The sequence below is a fragment of the Tursiops truncatus genome, chromosome X (genome assembly GCF_011762595.2).
Source record: "Tursiops truncatus isolate mTurTru1 chromosome X, mTurTru1.mat.Y, whole genome shotgun sequence".
Taxonomy (NCBI): Eukaryota; Metazoa; Chordata; class Mammalia; order Artiodactyla; family Delphinidae; genus Tursiops; species Tursiops truncatus.
The window spans coordinates 68,769,740-68,793,678 of record NC_047055.1 but is presented as its reverse complement, the minus strand read 5'-3'; positions in this window follow the sequence as shown (position 1 = coordinate 68,793,678).

The following is a 23,939-nucleotide window of genomic DNA, read 5'->3' as shown; positions in this document are numbered from 1 at the left end:
TCATCCGTGATATTGGCTTGTATTTTTCTGATATTTTTTTCTTGTTTTGGTATCAGGGTGGTATTGGCCTCAAAGAATGAGTTTGGGTTTGGTCCTACTTATGCTGTATTTTGTGAGAATTGGAGAAGGATAGGTGTTAGCTTGTCTCTAAATTTTTGATAGAATTCGCCTGTGAAGCTACTTGGTCCTGGGATTTTGTTTGTTTGAAGATATTCTTTTTAAGCACTGAATACTTATATAAAGAAAAACAATATAATAAGGTGGTGAGCACAAATACACACAATGTAGATTTGTAAATCAAATGACAAAATGCATTTATCTATTGTACAAAGTTTTCCTAAGCCAAACTTGGAGTACTTTTATAGTAGTTAACTTACAAAATAACTACTATATTGCTAAATTTTAATTCACTACCTTGTTTTTTTAATTTACAATACCAGTTTTCTGCATAGTACAAAGTTGCATTTCTACCCCAGTGGTCTCCAACCTTTTTGGCACCAGGGAGTGGTTTTATGGAAGACAATTTTTCCCCAGGCAGGAAAGGTGAGGTGGGAAATGTTGGTTCAGGTGATAGTGCAAGTGATCGTTCAGGCAGTAAAATGAGTAATTGTGAGCATTGGGGAGCAGATGAAGATTCGATCTGTTGCCCACTGCTCACCTCCTGCTGTGCAGCCAGGTTCTTAACAGGCCATGCAGCCTGGGAGTTGGGTATCCCTGTTCTAATCCACACAATACAAGAAGGATGTAAGTTCTTTTATTTTTTAAATAAATTTATTTATTTTATGTATTTATTTTTGGCTGTGTTGGGGCTTTGTTGCTGCATGTGGTCTTTCTCTAGTTGCAGCGAGTGTGGGCTACTCTTCGTTTTGGGGCACGAGCTTCTCATTGTGGTGGTTTCTTTTGTTGCTGAGCACCAGCTGTAGGCATGCGGACTTCAGTACTTGTGGCATGTGGGCTTAATAGTTGTGGCTCATGAGCTCTAGAGCACAGGCTCAGTAGCTGTGGCACACTGGCTTAGTTGCTCCATGGCATATGGGATCTTCCCAGACTAGAGATTGAACCCATGTCACCTGCACTGGCAGGCAGATTCTTAACCACTGTGTCATGAGGTAAGTTGGATGTTACTTCTTTATACTGTCTTTTAGATGAATCACTTTGCTCTACTTTTACAAGTATACCCTGCAAGAGCTACTAATCTTCTTCACATTCTAAATCCATTGTTCCTGTGAGTAATGGAAATTCCCTCCAGATTTCTGCAGATTGTTTTTTGCCAGTCAGTTTGGTATTCTGTGCTTTTTACATATTTTTGGCTGTTTGTAAATTTTTGTGTGAGCTTGAGAGTAGTTTTACCAGAAAAGGAAGGTCAGATGGCATGGTATGATGGAATAGCAATTTCATTCCATATTTCTATTATGAAGTTGTTTGTACCATAAGGTATTTTGCATGAGTCCTACATCCCCAAATGCTCAGTGAACTTCCTTGTGAAATCTACCCACTTATAAAAGAGTTTCATCATATCATTCAGATTGTTATCAAAGTGGGTTTTAGCTATCAAACTCACCAACTCTTTGTTGATGTTCCTTTCAACCACTAATTCATGTGTGAGATAATAAATGTCTAAATGTTGTCTTGAAAATTTGCTTTATAACAAACATACATCACCTGCAAAATGTTTTTTATATTTATTAGAATTGCATCGAATTGCAGCAAAATGCATAGTGACAGTGGTTTATATAAAGTGGGGTTTTTAACTTTTTCACCTAACAAAATTTTTCTAAGCAGGAAATCCAGGGCTGTTACGGCAGTTCCATTATGCCATTAAATAGTCACAACTTATTATTTTGCCTCCTATAATACTGTTTGAAATTTAGGAAGAAAGGATGAGAAGGGCAAGAGGCAATTGCTAAGAGTCTGTCTCAATGATATGTTTTTTAGGTACATAAAGCTACATTTAGAATTTGAGTGGGATGAGGATGTCCCTGATTTGTAACATTTGCTGACTTAGTTGATATAAATACTGTTCTTGCAAGCCAGCGAAACAGAACGTTTTACCACAGACTCTTGGCTCTGCCTTCTTTTCAGCACTTTCTTGGGAGCCACACTAAATAATTTCTATTTATATCTGATTACTCAGAATTGTATTCGGTAGCAACCCCTTGCTACAGTGGAGGCTAGAAATTAGTACTGCCCTAAAAACAGGGAAGGGGAGAATAGCTGTTAGGCCAAAAATGTCAGCTATAATTGTCCATGAAAAGCAATAAAGTAATATTAGAAATATTTCTGAGGAAGAGAATATTCAGAAAAAATAAATTAGGTTACTTGTATAAAGTTGCAGAAGCAGACAAATTGAAGGATTGCACACAGTAGATGCATACTTCAGTGCTGAAATATATTATGAAAAATTTATTAAATTTGAGTATGTAAATATGTAAAGGAATGAAGGTCAAATTGCTGAAAATGTTCATATCATTAAAATATACGTGCAGGGCTTCCCTGATGGCACAGTGGTTGAGAGCCCGCCTGCCAATGCAGGTGACTTAGGTTCGTCTCCCTGTCTGGGAAGATCCCACATGCCGTGGAGCGGCTGGGCCCATGAGCCATGGTCGCTGAGACCGTGCGTCCAGAGCCTGTGTCCAGCGGTGGGAGAGGCCACAATAGTGAGAGGCCCATGTACCGCAAATAAATAAATAAGTAAAACTAATATAAAATAAAAAAAAATATGGAGGATAGAAATATATACTCATTGCATAAAATTTCATTATGGCTATATATATATATATATATATATATATATATATATATATATATGTCAAAGGACGCATATAGAGAACACATTTAACATTAATTTATTAATGTCTAATAAAGTATAAAATATAAATTAGTAATAATGCTTGCAAATGGATTTTTTTTTTGTGGTACATGACCTCTCACAGTTGTGGCCCCACTTGTTGTGGACCACAGGCTCCAGACGCGCAGACTCAGTGGTCATGGCTCATGGGCCCAGCCACTCCATGGCATGTGGGATCTTCCCGGACCGGGGCATGAACCCACGTCCCCTGCATTGGTAGGCGGACTCTCAACCACTGCACCACCAGGGAAGCCCTAGCAAATGGATTTTATCACTTAAAATTGAATTAGAGTCCATTTGTTCTAAAAATAGATTAGAGAAGAAAATGTGTATATGCCAAGTACATAAAATTTTGCTTTTCATATTCCATTAGAATTCCAAGAAATAACTATGAGAATTATTACTCCCTGACTCTTTGATGGAGTCAAGAAGACACATGGGTTCATTTTCTCTGGATCGTTGTTTTAATTCTTTCTAAAATCTATTCTATTTTTCATTTTCTAATTAAAATCTACTGTGTGCTAGGCAACAGTGTCAAGACATCTTTTAGTATATTGGGGAAGATAGTCAATAAAAATCATTTAAAATATGGAATTCTTACCAACTTCCATTGCAAGGAGGAGCTGAGAAACCCTATTGGCCATAAGCTAAACTAATTTGAGAATCATTGAAAGCTAAGAAGTTAATTCCTCAGTTAATAAAATTGCTAAAAATTGTTTTCCCTCAAGTGTAAAATCATAGAAGCAAATGAAGTACACATTTCTAACTGCATCATGCCTCCCATGATGACAGATCACCTTTGTTTATCTATAGCCAGATATATCTATAATAGGTAATTCCACAGCAAAAGTTGCAAATGATTATACTTCTATGTTATTATCATATTCTCCTCAAATTTCTTCTGAAAATTTTGATTGATTCCAGTTACTAAAAGTGAGATACCTGTTTTTTAAAAATTATAGTCCCGATATCTAAAAAATTCCTAAAATTATAGTAAATGGTTGAAAATAAATGTTGAAATAATAAATGAAAGGCTGAGAGGATATCGGTGGTGTGCTGAAGTTTTGGATTGATAAAAGGCAAAGTGAGTTGGAAAGCAGCTGATAGGCCAAGAAAAAGCTATTCAATGAATAGTAAAGGAAAGAGACATTGACTCTAGTATGATTTTGGACTCATGCCATACATATTTGTCATTATACTTATAATGAAAACTAAATTATTTATGTTAATGGACTCTGGATAATTTTGTGTTTTTTTAACGTCTTTATTGCAGTATAATTGCTTTACAGTGGAGTGTTAATTTCTACTTTAAAATAAATTGAATTAGTGGTTCATATACACATGTGCCCATATCTCTTCTCTCCTGCATCTCTTTCCCTCCCACCCTCCCTATCCCACCCTTCTAAGTTGTCACACACCATCTAGCTGATTTCCCTGTGTTTCACAGCTGCTTCCCACTATCTATCCACTTTATGCTTGGTAGTGTATATATGACCATGCCACTCTCTCACCTCATCACAGCCTACCACTCCCGCTCCCCATATCCTAAAGTCCATGCTCTAGTAAGTCTGTGTTTTTATTCCCATCTTACTCCTAGTTTCTCCATGACCTTTTTTCTTTTCTTTTCTTAAATTCCATATATATGTGTTAGCATATGGTATTCGTTTTTCCCCTTCTGACTTACTTCACTCTTTATGACAGTCTCTAGATCCATCCACCACACTACAAGTAACTCAATTTCATTTCTTTTTATGGCTGAGTAATATTCCATTGTATATATGTGCCACACCTTCTTTATCCATTCATCTGCTGATGGACATTTAGGTTGCTTCCATGTCCTGGCTATTGTAAATAGAGTTGCAATGAACATTTTGGTACATGACTGTTTTTGAATTATGGCATTCTCAGTGTACATGTCCAGTAGTGGGATTGCTGGGTCATATGGTAGTTCTATTTGTAGTTTTTTAAGGAACCTCCCTACTGTTCTCCATAGTGGCTGTATCAATTTACATTCCCACCAACAGTGCAAGAGTGTTCCCTTTTCTCCACACCCTCTCCAGCATTTATGGTTTCTAAATTTTTTGATGAAAGCCATTCTGACCGGTGTGAGATGATATCACATTGTACTTTCGATTTTCAATTCTCTAATGATTAATGATGTTGAGCATTCTTTCATGTGTTTGTTGGAAATCTGTATACCTTCTTTGGAGACATGTCTGTTTAAGTCTTCTGCCTATTTTTGGATTGGCTTGGTTGAATTTTTGATATTGAGCTGCATAGTCTGCTTGTATATTTTGGAGATTAGTCTTCTGTTAGTTGCTTCATTGGAAAATATTTTCTCCCATTCTGAGAGTTGTTTTTTCATCTTGTTTATGGTTTGCTGTGCTGTGCAAAAGATTTTAAGTGTAATTGTGTCACAATCTTTTTTTTAAATTTCCATTTCTGTGTCATAATGGTTCTAGCTGTGATTTATGTCATGGATTTTTCTGCCTATGGTTTCCTCCTAGAGTTTCATAGTGTCTGGCCTTACATTTAGTTCTTTAATCCATATTGAGTTTATTCTTGTGTGCCGTGTTGGGGTGTGTTCTAATTTCATTCTTTTACATGTAGCTGTCCTGTTTTTCCAGCACTAGATATTGAAGAGGCTGCCTTTTCTCCATTGTATATTCTTGTCTCTTTCATCAAAGATAAGATGACCTTGTTGTGTGAGTGTATCTCTGGGTTTTCTATTCTGTCCCATTGCTCTATATTTCAGGTTTTGTGCCAGTACAATACTGTCTTGATTACTGTAGCTTTGTAATATTGTTTGAAGTCAGGGAGCCTGAATCCTCCAGCTCTGTTTTCCTTTCTCAAAATTGCTTTGGGTATTGGGTCTCTTGTGTTTTCATACAAATTTTGAAATTTTTTGTTTTACTTCTCTGAAACGTGCAATTTGTACTTTGATAGGAATTGCATTGAGTCTGTAGATTGCTTTGCATAATATATTCATTTTCACAGTCTTGATTCATGCGGCCCAAGAACATGGTATTGCTCTCCATATTTGTGCATCATCTGTAATTTCTTTCATCAGTGTCTTATGGTTTTCTGCATACAGGACTTTTGTGTCCTGAGGTAGGTTTGCTCCTAGGAATTTTCTTCTTTTTGTTGCAATGGTAAATGGGAGTGTTTCCTTACATTCTCTTTCAGATTTTTCTTCATTAATGTATAGGAATGCAAGTGACTTCTGTGCCTTAATATTGTATAATGCTACCTTACCAATTTCATTCATTAGCTCTCGTAGTTTTCTGGTAGCATCTTTCAGATTCTCTATGTATAGTATCATGTCATCTGCAAATAGTGACAGTTTTACTTCTTTTCTGATTTGGATTCCTTTTATTTCTTTTTCTTGTCTGACTGCTGTGGTTAAAACTTCCAAAATTATGTTGAAAAATAGTGGTTAGAATGAGCAGCCTTGTCTTGTTCCTGACCTTAGTGGTAATGGTTTCATTTTTTCACCAGAAGGATGATGTTGGCTGTGGGTTTTTCATATATGGCATTTATTATGTTGAGGTAAGTTCCCTCTATGCCTACTTTCTCGACGGTTTTTACCATCAATGTGTGTTGAACTGTGTCACCCTGTTTTTCTGCTTTTATTGAGATTATCATATGATTTTTATTCTTCAGTTTGTTAATATAGTGTATCACAATGATTGGTTTGTGTATATTGAAGAATCCTATTATTTTTGTTTATTATGTCTATTCCTGGATAAACACCACTTGATCATGTTGTATGATCTTTTTAACGTGCTGTTGGATTCTTTTTGCTAGTATTTAGTTGTGGATTTTTGAATTTATATTCATCCGTGATGTTGGCCTTTAGTTTTCTTTTTTTGTGATATCTTTTTGTGGTTTTGGTATCAGAGTGATGTTGGCCTCATAGAATGAGTTTGCGAGTGGTCCTACTTATGGTGTATTTTTTGAGAATTTGAGAAGGATAGGTGTTAGCTCTTGACTAAATGCTTGGTAGAATTCGCCTGTGAATCTACCTGGTCCTGGTATTTTGTTTGTTTTAAGATTTTTTTAAAGCACTGAATATTTTATATAAAGAAAAACAATATAATAATGCTGTGAGCACAAATATACAAAATTTAGATTAATAAAACAAATGACAAAATGCATTTATCTATTGTACAAAGATTTCCTAAGCCAAATTTGGAGTATTTTTATATTAGTTAAGTTACTAAATAGCTACTAAATTCCTAAATTTTAATTCATTATATTGTATTTTCATTTACAATACCAGTTTTCTGAATAGTGCAAAGTTGCATTTCTACAGCAGTGGTCCCCAAACTTTTTGGCACCTGGGTCTGGTTTCGTGAAAGACAATTTTTCCACAGCGAGGAAAGGTGGGGTTGAAAGTGATGGTTCAGGTGATAATGCAAGTGATGGTTCAGGCAGTATTGTGAGTGATGGGGAGTGATGGGGAGCAGCAGATGAAGTTTCACTCTCTTGCCCACTGCTCACCTCCTGCTGTGCAGCCTGGTTCATAACAGGCCATTCGACCTGGGAGTTGGGTATCTCTGTTCTAAACCACACAACACAAGAAGGTTGTAGGTTCTTTAATTTTTTTATACATTTTTTTATTTTATGTATTTATTTTTGGCTGTGTTGTGTCTGTGTTGCTGCATGTGGGCTTCCTCTAGTTGAAACGATTGGAGGATACTCTTCACTGTGGTGCACGGGCTTCTCATTGTGGTGACTTCTTTTGTTGCTGAGAGCCAGCTCTAGGTGTGCAGACTTCAGTAGTTGTGACACGTGGGCTTAGTAGTTTTGGCTCATGGGCTCTAGAGTGCAGGCTCAGTAGCTGTGGCACACGGTCTTAGTTGCTCTCTGGCATGTGGGATCTTCGTGGACCAGGGATTGAACCCGTGTCCACTGCCGTGGCAGGCAGATTCTTAACCACTGTGTCACCAGGAAAGTTGGATGTAGCTTCGTTATACTGTCTTTTAGATGAATCACTTTGTTCTACTTTAGCAGTATACCCTGCAAAAGCTACTAATCTGCTTCACATTCTAAATCCATTGTTCTTGTGAGCAATGGAAATTCCCTCCAGATTTCTGCAAAATGTTCATTGCCAGTCAGTTTGGTATTCTGTGCTTATTACATACTTTTGACTGTTTGTAAATATTCATGGGAGTTTGGAAGTAATTTTACCAGGAAAGGAGGGTCAGATGGCATTGTATGATGGAATAGCAATTTCATTCCATATTTCTATTATGAAGTTTTCTGTACCATAATGTACTTTGTGTGAGTCCTACGTCCTCAAATGTTCAGTAAACCTCCATGTGAAATCTACACTCTTATAAAAGAGTTTCATCATATCATTCAGATTATTATCAAAGTGGGTTCTAGCTATCAAAACTCACCAACTCTTTGTTGATTTTCCTTTCAACCACTAATTCATGTGTGAGATAATAATTCTCTAAATAAGTCCGGAAAATTTGCTTAATAAGAAACATGCCTCATCTGCAAAAATAAGTTTTTTATATTTATTAGAATTGTATCTAATTGCAGCAAAATGCATAATGACAGTGGCTTATATAAAATACTGTTTTTAATTTTTTCACATAACAATAATTTTCTAAGTAGGCAATCCAGGGCTGTTACAGCAGTTCCATTATGCCATTAGATAGCCACAACTGATTATTTTGTCTCCTATAATACTATTTGAATTTTAGGAAGAAAGAATGAGAAGGGAAAGAGGCAATCACTAAGAGTCTGCCTCAGTGATATGTTTATTAGCTACATTAAGCTACATTTAGAGTTTGGGAGGAATGGGGATGTCCCTGATTTGTAGCATTTGCTGATTTCATTGATATAAATACTGTTCTTGCAAGCCTGTGAAACAGAAAGTTTTACCACAGCCTCTTTCTGCCCTCTTTTAAAGCACTTTATTGGGAGCCAATCTAAATAATTTCTATTTATATCTGATTACTCAGAATTATATTCTGTTGCAAGCCCTTGCTACAGTGGAGGCTAGAAATTAGTACTGCCCTAAAATCAGGGAAGAGGAGAATAGCTGTTAGGCCCAAAATATCAGCTATCGTTGTCCATGAAAAGCAATAAAATAATATTAGAAATATTTCTGAGGAAGAGAATATTCAGAAAAAATAAATTAGGTTATGTCTATAAAGTTGCATAAGCAGGCAAATTGAAGGATTGCACACAGTAGACGCATACTTCAGTGCTGAAAGATATTATTAAAAATTTATTAAATTTGAGTATGTAAATATGTAAAGGAATGAAAGGCAAACTGCTGAAAATATTTGTATCTTTAAAATATATGTACGGGGCTTCCCTGATGTCCCAGTGGTTGAGAGTCCACTTGCCGATGCAGGTGACATGGGTTCGTATCCCTGTCTGAGAAGATCCCACATGCCGCGGAACAGCTGGGCTCATGAGCCATGGCCACTGAGCTCGCACATCCAGAGCCTGTGCTCAGCGACGGGAGAGACCACAATAGTGAGAGGCACTTGTACCGCAAATAAATAAATAAATAACATATAAAATAAAATAAAATATATGGACAATAGAAAAATATTCTCATTGCACAATATTCCATTATGACCATATATATATATATATATATATATATATATATATATATATATTTCAAAGGAAGCATATACAGAACACTTTTAACAGTAATTTATTGATGTGTAATAATGTATAAAGTATAAATTGGTAGCAATGCTTGCAAATGGATTTTTTTTTTTTTTTTTTTTTTTTGCGGTGCGTTTCCTCTCACAGTTGTGGCCTCTCCTGTTGCGGACCACAGCCTCCGGACGTGCAGGTTGAGCGCCCATGTTTCATGGGCCCAGCCACTGCATGGCATGAGGGACCTTCCCGGACCAGGGCAGGAAACCGTGTCACCTGTATCGGTAGCTGGACTCTCAACCACTGTGCCACCAGGGAAGCCCTAGCAAATGGATTTTATCACTTAATATTGAATTATAGTCCATTTGTTCTAAAAATAAATTAGGGAAGAAAATATGTATATGCCAAATACAGAAAATTTTGCTTTTTCTATTCCATTAGAAATCCAAGCAATAACAATGAGAATAATTATTCCCTGACTCTATGATGTAGTCAAGAAAATACATGGGTTCATTTTGTCTCGATCATTGTTTTAATTCTTTCTAAAATCTATTCTACTTTTCATTTCCTAATAAAAATCTACAGTGTACTAGGAAATTGCATAAAGACATCTTTTAGACTACTGGGGAAGATAGTCAATAAAAATCATTCAAATATGGAATTTTTACCAAATTCCACTACAAGGAGGAGCTGAGGAACCCTATCACCCATAAACTAAACTAATTTGAGAATCATTGAAAACTAAAAAGTTAATTCCTCAGTTAATAAAATTGTTAAAAATAGCTTTCCCTCAAGTGTAAAATCATAGAAGCAAATGAAGTATACATTTCTAACTGCATCATGCCTCCCGTGATGACAGATCACCTTCTTTGTTGATCTATAGACAGATATATCTATAATAGGTAATTCCACAGCAAAAGTTGCAAATGATTATGCTTCTATGCTATTATCATATTCTTCTCAAGTTTCTTCGGAAAATTTTCATTGATTCCAGTTTCCAAAAGTGAGATATTATGTCTTTTTAAAATTACAATCCCAATATCTATAAAATTCCTGAAATTATAGTAAATGGTTGAAAATATATGTTGAATGAATAAATAGAAGGCTGAGAGGATATCGGTGGTGTGCTGATGTTCTGGAATGATAAAAGGCAAAGTGAGTTGGAAAGCAGCTGATAGGCCAAGAAAAAGCTTTTCAATAAATAGTAAGTGCAAGAGACATTGACTCTAGTATGATTTTGGACTCATGCCATACATATTTGTCATTATACATATAATGAAATCTAAATTATTTATGCTAATGGACTCTATGGATAATTTTGTGTTTTTTTTAACATCTTTATTGGAGTATAATTGCTTTACAACGGTGTGTTAGTTTCTACTTTATAACAAAGTGAATCAGTTATACATGTACACATGTTCCCATATCTCTTCCCTCCTGTATTTCCCTCCCTCTAACGCTCACTATCCCACCCCTCTAGGCGGTCACACACCACCTAGCTGATTTCCCTGTGCTACGCAGCTGCTTCCCACGAGCTATCCATTTTATGCTTTGTAGTGTATATATGTCCATGCCACTCTCTCACCTCATCACAGCCTACCCCACCCCCTCCCCATATTCTCAAGTCCATGCTCTAGTAGGTCTGTTTTTTATTCGTGTCCTCCCCCTAGGCTCATGACATTCTTTTTTCTTTTCTTAAATTTCATATATATGTGTTAGCATACGGTATTTGTTTTTCTCTTTCTGACTTGCTTCACTCCTTATGACAGACTCTAGGTCCATCCACCTCACCACAATTAACTTAATTTCGTTTCTTTTTATGGCTAATATTCCATTTTCTATATGTGGCACATCTTCTTTATCCATTCATCTGCTGATGGACATTTAGGTTGCTTCCATGTCCTGGCTGTTGTAAATACAGCTGCAATGAATATTTTGGTACATGACTGTTTTTGAATTATGGTTTTCTCAGGGTATATGCCCAGTAGTGGGATTGCTGGGTAGTATGGTAGTTTTATTTGTAGTTTTTTAAGGAACCTCCATATTCTTCTCCATAGTGGCTGTATCAATTTACATTCCCACCAACAGTGCAAGAGTGTTTCCTTTTCTCCACACCTTCTCCAGCATTTATTGTTTGTAGATTTTTTGATGAAAGCCATTCTGACTGGTGTGAGAGGATATCTCATTGTAGTTTTGATAGGCTTTTCTCTAATGATTAATGATGTTGAGCATTCTTTCATCTGTTTGTTGTCAATCTGTATGCCTTCTTTGGAGACATGTCTGTTTAGGTCTTCTGCCCATTTCTGGATTGCCTTGTTTGTTTTTTTGATACTGAGCTGCATGATCTGCTTGTATATTTTGGAGATTAGTCTTCTGTGAGTTGCTTCATTTGAAAATATTTTCTACCATTCTGAGGATTGTCTTTTCATTTTGTTTATGGTTTCCTTTACTGTGCAAAATATTATCAGTGTCATTGTGTCCATTTTTTAAAATTTCCATTTCTGGGTCATAATGGATCTTGCTGTGATTTATGTCATGGTTTGTTCTGCCAAAGTTTTCCTCTAAGAGTTTCATAGTGTCTGGCCTTACATTTAGCTCTTTAATCCATATTGAGTTTATTTTTCTGTACAGTGTTAGAGAGTGTTCTAATTTTATTCTTTTACAGGTAGCTGTCCTGTTTTGCCAGCACTAGATATTGAAGAGGATGTCTTTTCTCCATTGTATATTCTTGTGTCCTTCATCAAAGATAAGATGACCTTAGTGTGTGGGTGTATCTCTGGGCTTTCTATTCTGTTCCATTGCTCTATATTTCAGTTTTTGTGGCAATACCATAATGTCTTGATTACTGTAGCTTTGTAGTATTGTTTGAACTCACAGAGCCTGAATCCTCCAGCTCCATTTTTCTTTCTCAAAATTGCTTTGGCTATCGGGTCTTTTGTGTTTTCATACAAATTTTGAAATTTTTTGTTTTAGGTCTGTGAAAAGTGAAATTTGTAGTTTGATAGGGATTGCATTGTGTCTGTTGATTGCTTTGCATAATATATTCATTGTCACAATCTTGATTCTTCTGGCCCAGGAACATGATATATCTCTCTTTCACCAGTGTCTTATGGTTTTCTGCATTAAGGACTTTTGTCTCCTTAGGTAGGCTTGTTCCTAGGAATTTTCTTCTTTTTGTTGTAATGGTAAAAGGGAGTGTTTCCTTACATTCTCTTTCAGATTTTTCTTCATTCGTGTATAGGAATGCCAGTGACTTCTTGCCTTAATTTTGTTTACTGCTACTTTGCCAAATTCATTGATTAGCTCTTGTAGTTTTCTGGTAGCATGTTTCAGGTTCTCTATGTATAGTATCATGTTATCTGCAAACACTGACAGTTTTATTTCTTTTCTGATTTGGATTCCTTTTATTTCTTTTTCTTGTCTGATTGCTGTGGCTAAAACTTACAAAACTATGTTGAATAATAGTGGTTAGAATGAGCAGCCTTGTATTCTTCCTGACCTTAGTAGTAATACTTTCAATTTTTCACCAGGAAAATGATGTTGGCTGTGGAATTATCATATATGGCATTTATCATGTTGAGGTAAGTTTCCTCTATGCCTACTTTTGGGTGGATTTTATCATCAATGTGTGTTGAATTTTGTCACCAGGATTTTTTGCTTCTATTGAGATCATCATATGGTTTTTATCCTTCAGTTTTTTAATATGGTGCATAACATTGATTGTTTTGTGTATATTGAAGAATCCTTACACTCCTGGGATAAACACCACTTGATCATGGTGCATGATCTTTTAAACGTACTGTTGGATTCCTTTTGCTAGTATTTAGTTGAAGATATTTGCATCTATATTCATCCGTGATATTGGCTGGGCCTTTTATTTTTTTGTGATATCTTTGTCTTGTTTTGGTATCAGGGTGGTGTTGGCCTCATAGAATGAGTTTGGGAGTGTTCCTACTTATGCAGTATTTTGTGAGAATTTGAGTGGATAAGTGTTAGCTCTTCTCTAAATGTGTCATATATTTTGCTTGTGAAGCTAACTGGTCCTGGGATTTTGTTTCTTTAAAGATTTTTTTAAGCACTGATTATTTTATATAATAAAAAAATAAAATAAGGTGGTGAGCAAAAATACACACAATGTAGATTTATAAATCAAATGACAAAATGCATTTATCTATTGTACAAAGTTTTCCTAAGCCAAACTTGGAGTATTTTTATATTAGTTAAGTTACTAAATAGCTACTATATTCCTAAATTTTAATTCATTATCTTGTATTATTATTTACAATACCAGTTTTCTAAATAGTGCAAAGTTGCATTTCTACAGCAGTGGTCCCCAATCTTTTTGGCACCAGGGACTGTTTTCGTGGAAAACAATTTTTCCACAAACAGGAAAGTTGGGTTGGAAAGGGATGGTTGAGGTTATAACGCAAGTGATGGTTCAGGCAGTAATGTGAGTGATGTGGAGTGATGCGGAGCGGCAGATGGAGTTTCACTCTCTTGCCCACTGCTCACCTCCTGCTGTGCAGCCAGGTTCCTAACAGGCCGTTTGGCCTGCGAGTTGGGTATCCCTGTTCTAAACCACACAACAAAAGATGGATGTAGGTTCTTTTAATTTTTTTTTTATTTTATGTATTTATTTTTGGCTGTGTTGCCTCTTTGTTGCTGCATGTGGGCTTTCTCTAGTTGCAGCGAGTGGGGGCTATTCTTCGTTGTGGTGCACGTGCTTCTCATTGTGGTGGCTTCTTTTGTTGCTGACCACCAGATCTAGGAGCGGGGACTTCAGTAGATGCAGCACGTGGGCTTAGAAGTTTTGGCTCATGGGCTCTAGGGCACAGGCTCAGTAGCTGTGGCTCATGGGCTTAGGTGTTCTGTGGCATGTGGGATGTTCTCTCACCAGGGATCGAACCTGTGTCCACTGAAGTGGCAGGCAGATTCTTAACCACTGTGTCACCAGGGAAGTTGGATATAGCTTCCTTATACTGTCTTTAGATTAATCACTCTGCTCTGCTTTTAGCAATGTACCCTGCAAGAGCTACTAGTCTGCCTCACATTCTAAATCCATTATTCTTGTGAGTATTGGAAATTCCCTCCAGATTTCTGCAAAATGTTCATTGCCAGTCAGTTTGGTATTCTGTGCTTTTTACATAATTTTGACTGTTTGCAAATTTTTGTGGGAGTTTGGGTATAATTTTACCAGGAAAGGAGGGTCGGATGGCATTGTATGATGGAATAGCAATTTCATTCCATATTTCTATTATGAAGTTTTCTGTACCATAAAGAACTTTGTGTGAGTCCTACGTCCTCAAATGCTCAGTAAACTTCCATGTGAAATCTACACTCTTAATAAAAGAGTTTCATCATATCATTCAGATTGTTATCAAAGTGGGTTCTAGCTATCAAAACTCACCAACTCTTTGTTGATTTTCCTTTCAACCACTAAGTCATGTGTGAGATAATAATTCTCTAAATATTGTCTGGAAAATTTGCTATATAAGAAACATACATCATCTGCAAAAATAAGTTTTTTGTATTTATTAGACTTGTATCTAATTGCAGCAAAATGCATAGTGACAGTGGCTTATATAAAGTAGTCTTTTTAACTTTTTCACCTAACAAAAATTTTGTAAGTAGGCAATCCAGGGCTGTCACGGCAGTTCCATTATGCCATTAGATAGCCACAACTGATTATTTTGCCTCCTGTATTACTATTTCAATATTAGGAAGGAAGAATGAGAAGGGCAAGAGGCAATTGCTACGTGTCTGCTTCAATGATATGTTTATTAGCTACATTAAGTTACATTTGGAGTAGGGGTGGGATGAGGATGTACCTGATTGGTAGCATTTCCTGATGTCGTTGATATAAATACTCTTGTTGCAAGCCAGTGAAACAGATGATTTTACCACAGACTCTTGGCTCTGCCCTCTTTTAAAGCACTTTCTAGGGAGCCACACCAAATAATTGCTGTTTATATCTGATTACTCAGAATTGTATTCTATAGCAAGCCCTTGCTACAGTGGAGGCTAGAAATTAGTACTGCTCTAAAATCAGGGAAGGGGAGAATAGCTGTTAGGCCAAACGTGTCAGCTATAGTTGTCCATGAAAAACAATATAATAATATTAGGAATATTTCTGAGGAAGAGAATATTCAGAAAAAAAAAATTAGGTTACTTCTATAAAGTAGCAGTAGCAGGAAATTTGAAGGATAACATACAGTAGATGCGTAATTCAGTGCTGAAATATTTTATTAAAAAGTTATTAAATTTGAGTATGTAAATATGTAAAGGAATGAAAGTCAAACTGCTGAAAATATTCATATCTTTAAAATATATGGACGATAGAAAAATATTCTCATTGCATAAAATTTCATTATGGCTATATATATATATATATATATACACACACACATATATGCTTCAAAAGAAGCATATACAGAACATATTTAACATAAAATTATTAATGTCTAATAATGTATAAAATGTAAATTAGTTGCAATGTTAGCAAATGGATTTTTTTTTGTTCTGTTTTGTGGTACGTGACCTGTCAGAGTTGTGGCCTCTACTGTTGCGGACCACAGGCTCCGGACACGCAGGCTCAGTGGCCATGGATTATGGGTGCAGCCACTCCACGGCATGTGGGATCTTCCTGGAACGGGGCAAGAATCTGCAATCACTGCATCGGTAGGTGGACTCTCAACAATTGCGCCACCAGGGAATCTAGCAAATTGATTTTATCACTTAAAATTGAATTAGAGTCCATTTGTTCTAAAAATAAATTAGGGAAGAAAATATGTATATTTCAAGTACAGAAAATATTGCTTTTTCTATTCCATTAGAATTCCAAGGAAAAATTACGAGAATAATTATTCCCTGAATGTAAAGTGGAATCAAGAAGTTTCATGGGTTCATTTTTATCTGGATCTTTGTTTTAATGCTTTCTAAAATCTATTCTATTGTTCACTTTCTAATTAAAATCTACTGTGTGCTAGGCAATTGTGTGAAGACATCTTTTAGTCTATCGGGGGAAGGTAGTCAATAAAAATCATTTAAAATATGGAATTCTTACCGACTTCCACTGCAAGGAGGAGCTGAGGAACTCTATTGACCATAAACTAAACTAATTTGAGAATCATTGAAAACTTAAAAATTCATTCCTCAGTTAATAAAATTGTTCAAAATTGCTTTCCCTCAAGTGTAAAATCACCGAAGAAAATGAAGCACACGTTTCTAACTGCATCATGCCTCGCCTGATGACAGATCACCTTCTGTGTTTATCTATAACCAGATATACCTATAATAGGTAATTCCACAGCAAAAGTTGCAAATGATTATGCTTCTATGTTATTATCATATTCTCCTCAAATTTCTTCTGACAATTTTGATTGATTCAAGTTTCTAAAAGTGAGATATAATGTCGTTTTAAAATTATAGTCCCAATGTCTATAAAATTCCTGAAATAATAGTTAATGGTTGAAAATAAATGTTGAGTGAATAAATGAAAGGCTGAGAGGATATCGGTGGTGTTCTGATATTCTGGATTGATAAAAGGCACAGTGAGTTGGAAAGCAGCTGATAGGCCAAGAAAAAACTTTTCAATAAATAGTAAAGGCAAGAGACATTGACTCTAGTATGATTTTGGAAACATGCCATACATATTTGTCATTATACATCTAATGAAAACTAAATGCTTTATGCTAATGGACTCTATGGATAATTTTGTGTTTTATTTTAACATCTTTATTGGAGTATAATTGCTTTACAATGGTGTGTTAATTTCTGCTTTATAACAAAGTGAATCCATTATACATATACACATGTTCCAATATCTCTTCTCTCCTGCATCTCCCCCCTCCCACACTCCCTCTCCTACCCCTCTAGGTGGTCACACACTACCTAGATGATTTCCCTATGCTACACATCTGCTTTACACTAGCTATTCACATTATGCTTGGTAGTACATATGTCCATGCCACTTTCTCTCCTCATCACAGCCTTCCCCAACCCCTCTCCATATCCTCAAGTCCATGCTCTACTAGGTCTTTGTTTTTATTCCCGTTTTCCCCCTAGGTTCTTCATTACATTTTTTTTCTTTTCTTAAATTTCATATATATATGTTAGCATACGGTATTTGTTTTTCTCTTTGTGACTTACTTCACTCTTTATGACAGACTCCAGATCCATCCGCCTCACCACAAATAACTCATTTTCGTTTCTTTTTATGGCTGAGTAACATTCCATTGTATATATGTGCCACATCTTCTTTGTCCATTCATCTGCTGATGGACACCTAGGTTGCTTCCATGTCCTGGCTATTGTAAATAGAGCTACAATGAATATTTGGTACATGATTCTTTTTGAATTATGGTTTTCTCAGGGTATACGCTCAGTAGTGGGATTGCTGTGTTGTATGGTAGTTCTATTTGTAGATTTTTAAGGAACCTCTATACTGTTCTCCATAGTGGCTGTATCAATTTACATTCCCACCAACAGTGCAAGAGGGTTCCCTTTTCTCCACACCCTCTCCAGCATTTATGGTTTCTAGATTTTTTGATGAAAGCCATTCTGACCAGTGTGAGATGATATCTCATTGTAGTTTTGATTTGCATTTCTCTAATGATTAATGATGTTGAGCATTCCTTCATGTGTTTGTTGGCCATCTCTATACCTTCTTTGGAAACATGTCTGTTTAGTTCTATCCATTTTTGATTGCCTTGTTTGTTTTCTTCATATCTGTACAAGCAGAGCTGCATGATCTCCTTGTACATTTCAGAGAATAATGTTCTGTGAGTTGTTTTATTTGAAAATACTTTCTGAGGGTTGTCTTTTCATCTTGTTTATGGTTTCCTTTGCTGTTCAAAAGCTTTTAAGTGTCATAGTGTCACTATTATATTTTATTTCCATTTCTGGGTCATAATGGTTATTGCTGTGATTTATACCATGGATTTTTCTACCTAAGTTTTCCTCTAAGAATTTCATAGTGTCTGGCCTTACATTTAGTTCTTTAATCCATATTGAGTTTATTTTTGTGTACAGTGTAAGGGAGTATTCTAATTTCATTCTTTTACAAGTAGCTGTTCTGGTTTCCCAGCACTAGATATTGAAGAAGCTGTCTTATTTCCATTGTACATTCTTGCCTCCTTCATCGAAGATAAGATGACCTTATTGTGTGGGTGTTTCTATTCTTTTCCATTACTCTATATTTCAGTTTTTGTGCCAGTACCACACTGTCTTGATTACTGTAACTTTGTAGTATAGTCTGAAGTCAGGGAGCCTGAATCCTCCAGCTCCGTTTTCCTTTCTCAAAATTGCATTGGCTATCGGGTCTTTAGTGTTTTCATACAGATTTTGAAATTTTTTGTTTTTGTTCTATGAAAAGTGAAATTTGTAGTTTGATAGGGATTGCTTTGAGTCTGTAGATTGTTTTGCGTAGTATGTGCATTTTCACAATCTTGATTCTTCTGACCCGAGAACATGACATATCTCTCCATGTGTGTGTATCATCTTTAATTTCTTTCATCAGTGTGTTATTGTTTTCTGCATAAGGACTTTTGTCCCATTAGGTAGGTTTTTTCCTAGTAATTTTGTTCTTTTTGTTGAAATGGTGAATGGGAGTGTTTCCTTATGTTCTCTTTCAGAATTTCCTTCATTAGAGTATAGGAATGCAAGTGACTTCTGTGCCTTAATTTTGTATACTGCTGCTTTACCAAATTCGTTTGTTAGCTCTCGCAGCTTTCTGGTAGCATTTTTCGGATTCTCTAAGCATAGTATCATGTTATCTGCAAACAGTGACAGTGTTACTTCTTTTCTGATTTGGATTCCTTTTATTTCCTTTCCTTGTCTGATTGCTGTGGCTAAAACTTCCAAAACTATGTTGAATATTAGTGGTTAGAATGAGCAGCCTTGCCTTCTACCTGATCTTACTGGTTATGGTTTCTCTTTTTCACCAGGAGAATGATGTTGACTGTGGGTTTGTCATATATGGCATTAATTATTTTGAGGTTAGTTCCATCTATGCCTACTTTCTGGACTGTTTTTATCATCAATGTGTGTTTAACTTTGTCACCAGGTTTTTCTGCTTCTATTGAGATTATCATATGTTCTTTATACTTCAGTTTGTTAATATGGTGTATCCCATTGTTTGTTTTGTGTATATTGAAGAATCCTTGCATCCCTGGGATAAAGACCACTTGATTATGGTGCATGATCTTCTTAACATGCTGTTGCATTCTTTTTGCTAGTATTTAGTTAAGGATTTTTGCATCTATATTTATTGGTGATATTGGCCTGTAGTTTTCTTTTTTTGTGATATCTTTGTCTGGTCTTGGTATGTTGGGTGATGTTGGCCTCATAGAATGAGTTTGGGAGTGTTCCTACTTATGCTGTATTTTGTGATAATTTGAGAACAATAGGTGTTAGCTCTTCTCTAAATGTTTTATAGAATTCGTCTTTGAAGCTACCTGGTCCTGGGGTTTTGTTTGTTTGGAGATATTTTTTTAAGCACTGAATATTTTTTATAAAGAATAACAATATAATAAGCTTGTGAGCACAAATTCACATAATTTAGATTTATAAATCAATTAACAAAGTACATTTTATCTATTGTACAAAGTTTTCCTAAGGCAAACTTGGAGTATTTTTATATTAGTTAAGTTATTAAATAGCTATTAAATTCCTAAATTTTAATTCATTATATTGTATTATTATTTACAATACCAGTTTTCTGAATAGTACAAAGTTGCATTTCTACAGCGGTGGTCCCCAATCTTTTTGGCACCAGACACTGGTTTCGTGGAAGACAATCTTTCCACAGACAGGAAAGGTGGTGTGGAAAGGGATGGTTCAGGTGATAATGCAAGTGATGGTTCAGACAGTGATGTGAGTGATGGGGAGTGACGGGGAGCAGCAGATGAAGTTTCACTCTCTTGCCCACTGCTCACCTCCTGCTGTGCAGACAGGTTCCTAACAGGCCGTGGGGCCTGGGATTTGGGTATCCCTGTTCTAAACCACACAACACAAGAAGGATGTAGGTTCCTTAATTTTTAAAATAAATTTATTTATTTTATGTATTTATTTTTGGCTGTGTTGCATCTTTGCTGCTTCATGTGGGCTTCGTCTAGTAGCAACGAGTGGGGTCTACTCTTCGTTTTGGTGCACGGGCTTCTCATTGTGGTGGCTTCTTTTGTTGCTGAGAACAAGCTCTAGATGTGCAGACATCAGTATTTGTGGCACGTGGGATTAGTAGTTCTGGCTCATGGGCTCTAAAACGCAGGCTCTGTAGCTATGGCACATGGGCTTAGTTGCTCCATGTCTTGTGGAATCTCCGTGGGCCAGGGATTGAACCTGTGTCCACTGCAGTGGCAAGCAGATTCTTAACCACTGTGTCACCAGGGAAGTTGGATGTAGCTTCTTTATACTGTCTTTTGGAAGAATTAGTTTGTTCTACTTTTAACAGTATACCTTGCAAGAGCTATTAATCTGCTTCACATTCTAAATCCATTTTTCTTGTGAACAATGGAAATTCCCTCCAGATTTCTGCAAAATGTTCATTGCCAGTCAGTTTGGTATTCTGTGCTTTTTACATATTTTTGACTGTAAATTTTTGTGGGAGCTGGGAGTAGTTTTACCAGGAAAGGAGGGTCAGGTGGCATTTTATGATGGAATAGCAATTTCATTCCATATTTCTATTATGAAGTTTTTTTGTACCATAAGGTACTTTGGGTGAGTCCTACATCAAAAATGCTCAATACACTTCCATGTGAAATCTACACTCTTATAAAAGAGCTTCATCATATCATTCAGATTGTTATCAAAGTGGATTCTAGCTATCAAAACTCACCAACTCTTTGTTGATGCTCCTTTCAACCACTAATTCATGTGTGAGATAATAATTCACTAAATATTGCCTGGAAATTTTGTTTTATAAGAACCATACATTATCTGCAAAAGTAAGTTTTATATATTTATTAGAATTGTATATAATTGTAGCAAAATGTATAGTGACAGTGGCTTATATATAGTAGTGTTTTTAATTTTTTCACCTAACAAAAATTTTGTAAGTAGGCAAACCAGGGCTGTTACGACAGTTCCATTATGCCATTAGATAGCCACAACTGATTATTTTCCCACCTATAATACTATTTCAATTTTATGAAGAAAGAATGAGATGGGCAAGAGGCAGTTGCTAAGGGTCTGCCTCAATGATATGTTTATTAGCTACATTAAGCTACATTTAGAATTTGGGTGGGATGGGGATGTCCCTGAGTTGTAGCATTTGCTAATTTTGTTGATATAAATACTGTTCTTGCAAGCCAGTGAAACAGAAGGTTTTACCACAGACTCTTGGCTCTGCCCTCTTTTAAAGCACCTTCTTGGGAACCACACTAAGTAATTTCTATTTATATCTGAATACTCAGAATTATATTCTGTAGCATCCCTTTGCTACAGTTTAGGCTAGAAATTAGTCCTGCCTTAAAATCAGGGAAGGGGAGAATAGCTGTTATGCCAAAAGTGTCATCTATAGTTGTCCATGAAAAGCAATAAAATAATATTAGAAATATTACTGAGGAAGAGAATATTCAGAAAAAATAAATTAGGTTACTTCTGTAAGGTAGCAGAAGTAGGCAAATTGAAGGATTGCACACAGTAGATGCATAAATCAGTGCTGAAATATTTTATTAAAATGTTATTCAATTTGAGTATGTAAATATGTAAAGGAATGAAAGTAAAACGGCTGAAAATGTTCATATCTTTAAAATATATGTACAGGTTTTCCCTAATGGCACTGTGGTTGAGAGTGCACCAGCTGATGCAGGTGACACGGGTTCGTGCCCCTGTCTGGGAAGATCCCACATGGCACGGAGTGGCTGGGCCCATGAGCCATGGCCACTGAGCCCACGTGCCTGGAGCCTGTGTCCAGCGATGAGAGAGGCCACAACAGTGAGAGGCCTGTGTACTGCAAAAAATAAATAAATAAATAAAAACAAATAAAATAAAATATATGGATGCTATTAAAATATTCTCATTGCATAAAATGTCATTATCGGGCTATATATATATATACATATGTATATATATATATATCCTTCAAAGGAAGCATATACAAAACATATTTAACATAAATGTATTAATGTCTAATAATGTATAAAATGTAAATTAGTGGCAATGCTAACAAATGGATTGTTTGTTTGTTTGTTTGTTTTTATTGCGGTATGCTGCCTGTCACAGTTATGGCCCTCCTGTTGTGGACAACAGGCTCTAGGCGAACAGGCTCAGCAGCCATAGCTCATGGGTTCATCCACTCCACAGCATGTGGGTTCTTACCAGACTGGGGCACGAACCAGCATCCCCTGCATCGGTGGGTGGACCCTCAACCACTGTGCCACCAGTGAAGTCCTAGGAAATGGATTTAATCACTTAAAATTCTGTTAGAGTGCATTTGTTCTAAAAATAAATTAGGGAAGAAAATATGTATATTGCAAATACAGAAAATTTTGCTTTTATTATTCCATTTGAATTCCAAGCAAACCTATAAGAATAATTATTCCCTGACTCTAAGATGGAATCAAGAAAATACATAGGTTCATTTTGTCTGGATCATTGTTTTAATTCTTTCTAAAATGTATTCTATTTTTCATTTACTAATTAAAATCTACTGTGTGCTAGGCAATTGTCCCAAGACATCTTTTAGTCTATTGGGGAATATAGTCAATAAAAATCATTTGGGGGGACCTTGAAGATGGCGGAAGAGTAAGATACGGAGATCACCTTCCTCCCCACAGATACACCAGAAATACATCTACAGGTGGAACAACTCCTACAGAACACCTACTGAAGGCTGGCAGAAGACCTCAGACCTCCCAAAATGCAAGAAACTCCCCACGTACCTGGGTAGGGCAAAAGAAAAAAAGAAAAAACAGAGACAAAAGAATAGGGACGGCACCTGCACCAGTGGGAGGGAGCTGTGAAGGAGGAAAGGTTTCCACACACTAGGAAGCCCCTTCGCAGGCAGAGACTGCGGGAGGCGGAGGGGGGAGCTTCGGAGCCACAGAGGAGTGCACAGCAACAGGGGTGCGTAGGGCAAAGCGGGGAGATTCCCGCACAGAAGATCGGTGCTGACCGGCACTCACCAGCCCGAGAGGCTTGTCTGCTCACCCGCCGGGGTGGGCGGGGCTGCGACCTGAGGCTCGGGTTTCCGTCGGAGGGCAGGGAGAGGACTGGGGTTGGCGGCTTGAACATAGCCTGAAGGGGTTAGTGCACCACGGCTAGCCGGGAGGGAGTCCGGGGAAAAGTCTGCACCTGCCGAAGAGGCAAGAGACTTCTTCCCTCTTTGTTTCCTGGTGCGTGAGGAGAGGGATTTAAAAGCGCTTATAAAAGGAACTCCAGAGACGGGCGCGAGCCGCAGCTAAAAGAGTGAACCCCAGAGGCGGGCACCAGCTGCTGCTAAAAGCGCGGACACCAG